A 7,307-nucleotide genomic window follows, 5' to 3' on the forward strand; every position below is an offset into this window, starting at 1 on the left:
CGACGCCACACTCCTGCCGCCCGACGGCGGACTCCCACCCGTATCGCTCTCCGACCCGCAACACACGCTCGCTTGACCGCGACCGCTCGACCGGAACACGCCGCCGCACAACGGACCGCCGCGGCCCCTATGCCTTCGCCGCAAAGCGCGAACGGAGCGAACGCTACAGCCCCGTACCGGTTCCTCGCTTCGCGCGGGCACGGCCCGACCGACCCGGTCCTCGGAGCCAATCCTTCTTCCGAAGGTACGGATCCATTTTGCCGACTTCCCTTACCTACATTGATGCCATCGACGAGAGGCTGTACACCTTGGAGACCTGCTGCGGATGGTGGGTACGGACCGACTCGAGAGCTGCGAAAACCGGACCCGGATTTTCCAGGGCCGCCGAAAGCGCACCGGACGCCGCCCGAGCCGCGGCGCTCTACAGGTACCTTTTCCGTATCTCCGGACGAGCCGATTCCACGGACATGGTCCTTTACGAAGAAGAGAGAACTCTTCCCGGGGCTCCCGGCGACGTCTCCGGGCTCGCTTGCGTCACCGCGGTTTCGCCCGGGAAGCGACGGGCGCCGCCGACATCGCTGCCGACAGCGTCGCCACCCCCGGGCCCTCTCCGAGTCCGGGTTCGGGAATATTAACCCGATTCCCTTTCGACGGGAGGCCGGCCGCTTTTTTTTTGTTTGGGCTTTTGATTCGATTCGATTCGATTCGCTTTCCTTTCACTTTCATAACGGATCCGGCGCCTTTCGGGAAGACTTTCGCCCGCGTCTTAGGACCGACTGACCCGTGCTCGACCGCCGTTGGCACGGAACCCTTCTCCACTTCGGTCTTCGAAGGTCTCGTTCGAATATTTGCTACTACCACCGAGATCTGCACCCGCGGTCGGCTCCACCCGGGCTCGCGCCCTAGGCTTCCGTGCTCGCCGCGGCGCCCTCCTACTCGTCGCGGCATCGTTTCGGCGCGAAAGTTCATCGCTCCTCGCCGCGACGGTCCGGCATCGGTCCGTCGCTCCAGCGCCATCCATTTTCGGGGCCGGTCGATTCGGCAGGTGAGTTGTTACACACTCCTTAGCGGATTCCGACTTCCGTGGCCACCGTCCTGCTGTCTATATCGACCGACACCCTTTCGGGGATCTCATGGGCGTCGCGTTAGGCACCTTAGCCGGACGTTTGGTTCATCCCACAGCGCCAGTTCTGCTTACCAAAAGTGGCCCACTTGGCACTCGCATTCGAGGTGACCAACCGCCCAGCGAAGCGTGCTGGCGGCGGCGGCCGGATGGGTCGGCTCCGTCGTTCGGGAGAGTCGGCCCGTTCCACCCGTTCCGAGTTCGAGAGTAGGTCGAGGCCGTGAACGGCCCCGGGGCCTCCAATCGTTCGCTTTACCGGATGGAATTGCGACGATCGAGCGCCAGCTATCCTGAGGGAAACTTCGGAGGGAACCAGCTACTAGACGGCTCGATTGGTCTTTCGCCCCTACACCCGGTTCCGACGATCGATTTGCACGTCAGAGGCGCTTCGGACTTCCACCAGAGTTTCCTCTGGCTTCATCCCGACCGGGCGTGGATCGCCATCTTTCGGGTCCCTGGTCGCTCGCTACGCCAGAGTCGGCCGAGTCGTACTCGGAAAAAGGGGAAACCGACCCGGGGGTGATGCGCCCGCGCGCAGCGCCTAAACTCGACGACAAAATAGGACTAGTTCAAGCCGCGGGATCTCACCGATGGGCGGAAGGAGGATATGGAAGCTGGCGCCCGGCAATTCCCCTTTTTGGAAGATGCGCCGGTCCCCTCTCGGGGAGGAGGGAAAAACAACCGCACGTCAGCCACGAGCCTTCCCTCTCCTATCTCTCTCGGGAAGAGAGAAAAAAGGAAAAGTTGCGGGCACCGCAGCAGCGACGGCGGAAGGCCGAAAACGCCGCGCCGGCGGGATCGGGCACGGCTCGGAGGCGGGTGAGGCGAGGAGAAGACGACGGCACGAGACCGACGACACCCCCCGACGACCCCCGGACGACTTTGCCACGACACCTCTCCCGATCGACGCCCTCCTACACGCTCTCTCGCTTTCGCTTCGCCTTCGGGGTTAGTCAGAGGTGGCCCCTACGACTCGCGAACGGCCAGGACTCCTCGGTCCGTGTTTCAAGACGGGTCGGGTGGGTTGCCGATGCACGTCGCTGACCCGGGGTGGCGGGCGGCTCGAGTAAAAAAGCGTCGCCGAGCGACCTCTCCGGAAACGGAAACGGGCGCGGGCGGGGTTGCCCCCGACAAGAACCCGAAACGTCGGCGAGGTGCGTGACGGCGAGGCCGCGCCAGTCCTATCCCGCCTCTCATCGCGCACGCGCCCGAGACGGTGGGGCGCCTAAGGAGCGACACACAGAGTGCGTCGCCCGCACGCGACTTCCGGCGGGATCAAAACGGACCGGCTCGCCACGTGTAACGGATCGTGTCAGATTTCCTCCGTTCCCGGCAGAAAGGGGCAGTTACGTTCGCGGGCCCGACGGCCGGTGGCCCCCGACTTCACAAGGTGGGAAGACGGGGGTTTTCAGGGTGATGAAACGCCTGCCGCCTACGGAAAAAAACCCGCGTGTTCGACCTGCACGCCGGGAACGGGTCGCGACGACGGACCGGAGGGGAAGTGCGTCCGGTGCCGGCCGCGCGGAGGTCGCGCCGAAGCGCCCGCGCCATGATTACGCCGAGCGATGAGAAGGGGACGGGTGCAGCGGAGTCGCGCGCGGAGGGAGCAGGAGGAAAGAAGAAGCGGCGGCGACGGATGCGGCGGGTTAGGGCCCGGCGGCAGCAGCGATCGAGAGGACGAGTCCCCTCCGTCGCAGCCAACCGACGCAGCCACCTACCGACGCCGCGGTCGTCACCACGTTTCCCTTCCCGCTATCCACGCGGCCCGTCTCCTTCGTCGGCGACGCGGGCACAAAAGCTGGCCCGCGGAGAACGAGTTCCCCGCGGACACGACGAACGACGACCTGTGCCGCGACGGCCTCTCTTTCAAGAACACACATCGAGTTTGGGCTCGAGCCTAGGCAGCACCGGACTGAGTCCCCCCGCGATCGCGGTGAGCGGTCCCACCCGTTTACCCCTGGGCGGTTTCACGTTCTCTTGAACTCTCTCTCCAAAGTTCTTTTCAACTTTCCCTCACGGTACTTGTCGACTATCGGACTCGTCCCGGTATTTAGCCTTGGATGGAGCTTACCACCCGATTTGGGCTGCGTTCCCAAGCAACCCGACTCTCGGATCGAAGGCCGTCGCTCGCCGTCCGCACCGAATGGGCCTGGCACCCGCCGCGGGCGGCCCCGATCGAGGGAACTCCGAACTATGCGAGACGAAAACGAACGGCTGCCTTCGACCCATGCGCCACACGTCCCGAAGCCTTTAACTTGCGACGGGATTCGGCGTTGGGCTTCTCCCGGTTCACTCGCCGTTACTAAGGGAATCCCGGTTGGTTTCTTTTCCTCCGCTTAGCGATATGCTTAAGTTCAGCGGGTCGTCTCGTCCGAGCCGAGGGCGGCGGTTTTTAGTAGAGTGTGGTGTTTGGAGGAGAGGAATCTCGATCGGTACCCTCCGTGTGACGACGGCTGGCCGATATAGCGCCCGTCCGACCGAAAATGAAGAAGCCAACAATTAAAAAAAAAGCGTGGGTCCTCCCCATCCGACGTTGCCTACGACGCGGCCACCTTTTTACGGTGCGACGGCCGTGCTCGTCGCGCTGCTCGAGGCGTCGCTGAGAGACACCTTCATGAGGCAGAGAGCGAGACGAGCAGGCGGCGCTTACGTCGGCAGTCGGTTAGGTCGGTGCTTTTTTTTTTGTTTTGTTCTCCCTTCGGCTGCTTTCGGACAGACTCCTCCTGCTCCTCCTCCACAGTGTTTCTTCACGCGGTCGAAAAGGGAAAAGACTCCGCGGTCTGCCAGCGGGAGACGAAGGAGGAGGCCGGAGAGGGTTTTAAAAAAAAAAAAGACATTGAAAGGAGTCAATTCTTTTTTTATTTTTCTTCCCCCTCGTCACTCGCTCCTGCGACGTCCCGGTTACCACCGTGCCGAGGACCGGGCGGGCACGGGGACGGCAAGATGTCGTTTCGTTAACGGAGAAAGACATGTAACGTTCCGCCTCTCGACCGGACGTGGCCCCGAGACAAGGGATCTCGGGGCCGCAATGTGCGTTCGAGGTGTCGATGTTCACTGAGTCCTGCAATTCGCATCAGTTCTCGCGGCTGGCCGCGCTCTTCATCGACGGACGAGCCGAGTGATCCCCCGTCCAGGGTTCAGCACTTGGGTTTTTTATATTAGTTTTTGTTTATATAGATTTAGTAGTGTGCGAGGAGGTCTGTGCGAGGAGGCGTGACGGCATTGCAATGTCGCGAGTAGTTTGTTTTTAGCTAGCGGCGGTGGCACAGCGGCTGCAAAAAAAACAAAAAACGATAAAGCGGCGACAAGGCAAAGAAGAAGCGGCCATCACTTGCGGTGGGCGAAAAAACAAACAGGTGGTAAGACGCGGAAGCAAGCAAGAAGAGCTGGGGCTTTAAAAACCTCCGCGTCACCACAAATCTATCTCTCGCTCCGCCTTTTATAGGTTTGTTTGCGCGCATTCGAGGCGTTGACGCCGACAGACAGAGGAGGTAGGCCGGAAAACAACAAACCAGTCTCGAACGGGAAAACGGTAATGATCCTTCCGCAGGTTCACCTACGGAAACCTTGTTACGACTTTTACTTCCTCTAAACGATCGGGTTCGGTCGTCTTCTCCAGGCATCGAACGCCGAGGCGTAGATGCACGAGTGTCGTGACGGACACGTCGCGCACTGCCCGGCGGCGTCGTCGGCCAGATCCGAGGACCTCACCGGACCGTTCGATCGGTAGTAGCGACGGGCGGTGTGTACAAAGGGCAGGGACGTGATCGACGCGGGCTGTTGACCCGCGCCTACCGGGAATTCCTCGTTCACGGGGTTGGTTACAGGCCCCGATCCCTATCACGGGAGGTGGTTCAGAGGTTTCCCAACCCTCTCGGGCCGGGGCGAAGTCCCCGCTGATACCTCCAGTGTAGCGCGCGTGCGGCCCCGGACATCTAAGGGCATCACAGACCTGTTATCGCTCCGCCTCGTGTGGCTTTCTGCCACCCGTCCCTCTAAGAAGTGCGTGAGAAAACCGACCCGGACCCGAGCGCCACGGAGGACGCCGAGCCCGCCGTAAAAATCACTGACATCGGCGCACTAGTTAGCAGGCCGGAGTCTCGTTCGTTATCGGAATCAACCAGACGGATCGCTCCACCAACTAAGAACGGCCATGCACCACCACCCACCGAATCGAGAAAGAGCTATCGATCTGTCAATCCTACCGGTGTCCGGACCGGGTGAGTTTTCCCGTGTTGAGTCAAATTAAGCCGCAGGCTCCACTCCTGGTGGTGCCCTTCCGTCAATTCCTTTAAGTTTCAGCTTTGCAACCATACTCCCCCCGGAACCGAACTCTGGTTTCCCGCAGGCTACCCGCCGGGTCATGGAAGCGAACGCCGGCGGATCGCCGGTCGGCATCGTTTACGGTCGGAACTACGACGGTATCTGATCGTCTTCGAACCTCCGACTTTCGCTCTTGATCGAGGAAAACGTGCTTGCCACACGCCATCGCTGCAGTTCGTCTTGCGACGATCCAAGAATTTCACCTCTAACGTCGCAATACGAGTGGCCCCGACCGCTCCCTTCGATCATTGCCTCGCCGTAGACGGAGACCGACAGACGTAGACGAGGCCCTCTTCCATCATTCCATGCTTATCGTATGCAAGCTTGAACAGCCCGCTCTGAGCACTCTAATTTTTTCAAAGTGAACGTACCGGCCGCCGCGGACACTCGGTTAAGAGCACCCTTGGAGGAGAAACCGCCGACCGCAACACGCGCGCAGACAAGACACGAAGCAGGGACTCGGAGCGGACCGGGGGGTTCAAAAAAAAAGAGGAACGCGCGGAAAGGGAGAGGGAGAGAAGCGCGGGGGTCAGAGTGCGGGGATGCGAATGAACACACCCAAACACACACACGTAGCACCCCCCCGTTAGACTACTCCCGGAACCGAACCGACGACCACTTGTTTTTTTTTTCCCGGATCCCGATCACGACCTCCTCGTCCACCTCGCCGGCAGGACCGCGTGGCGGGTATGCTAGCGGTTGACACCGGCGGAAAGGGCCGGGAATGCGAACGGACGACCAAAGTCAACGACGGACGATGGCGCCGCCGCCCCGGGGCCGCTTGCGCGACCACGAACCCGAGTTCGGACTACGAGCTTTTTAACCGCAACAACTTTAATATACGCTACCGGAGCTGGAATTACCGCGGCTGCTGGCACCAGACTTGCCCTCCGGTTGGTCCTCGTTAACGGATTTGAAGTGTACTCATTCCGATCGCGGGGCCTCGACAGAGTCCCGCGTCGTTATTTTTCGTCACTACCTCCCCGTGCCGGGAGTGGGTAATTTGCGCGCCTGCTGCCTTCCTTGGATGTGGTAGCCGTTTCGCATGCTCCCTCTCCGGAATCGAACCCCGATTCCCCGTTACCCGTAGTAACCACGGTAGGCACTTAACCGACCGTCGACAGTTGATAGGGCGGACCCTCGAGAGACCCGTCGCCGGGCGTGAAAGCTCGTGCGATCGACCAGTGAGTTATCCAGAGTCACCAAAGCGGAGCGCGCCGCCCTATGAGCCCCGCCACCGAACGGACCCGCGAGCGGGAACGCCGACGACGGGAGGACGGAATGACGCGCATCGGTCTCAGTCTAATATGTAGCGCCGCGACCCGGAACGGCCGACGCGGGTGCCAGCGCGCGAGGCGTGGCGACGACGGCGCGCCGACCGATCGCGGCCTGTGTCACATGTATTAGCTCTAGAATTGCCACAGTTATCCATCGCCTCCGAGGAGGAATACGGTCCCGAGGATTAGGTCCGGTTCCTGAGCCATTCGCGGTTTCGCCCGTTCTAATGCGTGGCGTGAACTTACACTTGCATGGCTTAAGCTTTGAGACAAGCATATGACTACTGGCAGGATCAACCAGGTATCGTTGGAATTTGGGACTTTGTTTCGACAGAACGACAGACCGACCGACCGACCGACCGACATAAGACAGACAACTACAACGACGGGCACGTGTTTATTTGTTTTTCGAGGAGGTTCGCCGTCAGTAGAAGCGCGCTGCCCGCGCTGATGGCCTCTTTTTTGTTTCTCCCCTGACTTGGACCGAGACCGAGACTCAAAGAACGAAAGCGACCAACGTCGACAACAACAACGACAACGGCACCCTTGACAGCGATACATACGACAAACGACAAGCAGCACGA

At 60.8% G+C, this 7,307-nt stretch overlaps 2 non-coding genes and 1 pseudogene across 2 annotated transcripts in view; all 3 read right to left on the reverse strand.

Annotated features, from left to right (window-relative positions):
• Positions 1 to 3,508, reverse strand: part of LOC145273823 (large subunit ribosomal RNA) — a 5,721-nt gene extending 2,213 nt beyond the window's left edge. The window contains exon 1 of the ribosomal RNA XR_013866531.1: positions 1 to 3,508. This exon is cut by the window's left edge and continues 2,213 nt beyond it. This is a non-coding gene — a ribosomal RNA (large subunit ribosomal RNA).
• A 595-nt stretch (positions 3,509 to 4,103) lies between these two features.
• Positions 4,104 to 4,261, reverse strand: LOC145273829 (5.8S ribosomal RNA). The gene has a single exon (XR_013866534.1). It is a non-coding gene; the product is annotated as a 5.8S ribosomal RNA (ribosomal RNA).
• Positions 4,262 to 4,656: 395 nt separating this feature from the next.
• On the reverse strand, positions 4,657 to 7,027 carry LOC145273820 (small subunit ribosomal RNA; annotated as a pseudogene).
• Positions 7,028 to 7,307: the final 280 nt, after the last annotated feature.

This window comes from Euprymna scolopes, unplaced genomic scaffold, assembly GCF_053919585.1.
Source record: "Euprymna scolopes isolate OS-2025 unplaced genomic scaffold, ASM5391958v1 sca204, whole genome shotgun sequence".
NCBI classification, from domain to species: domain Eukaryota; kingdom Metazoa; phylum Mollusca; class Cephalopoda; order Sepiida; family Sepiolidae; genus Euprymna; species Euprymna scolopes.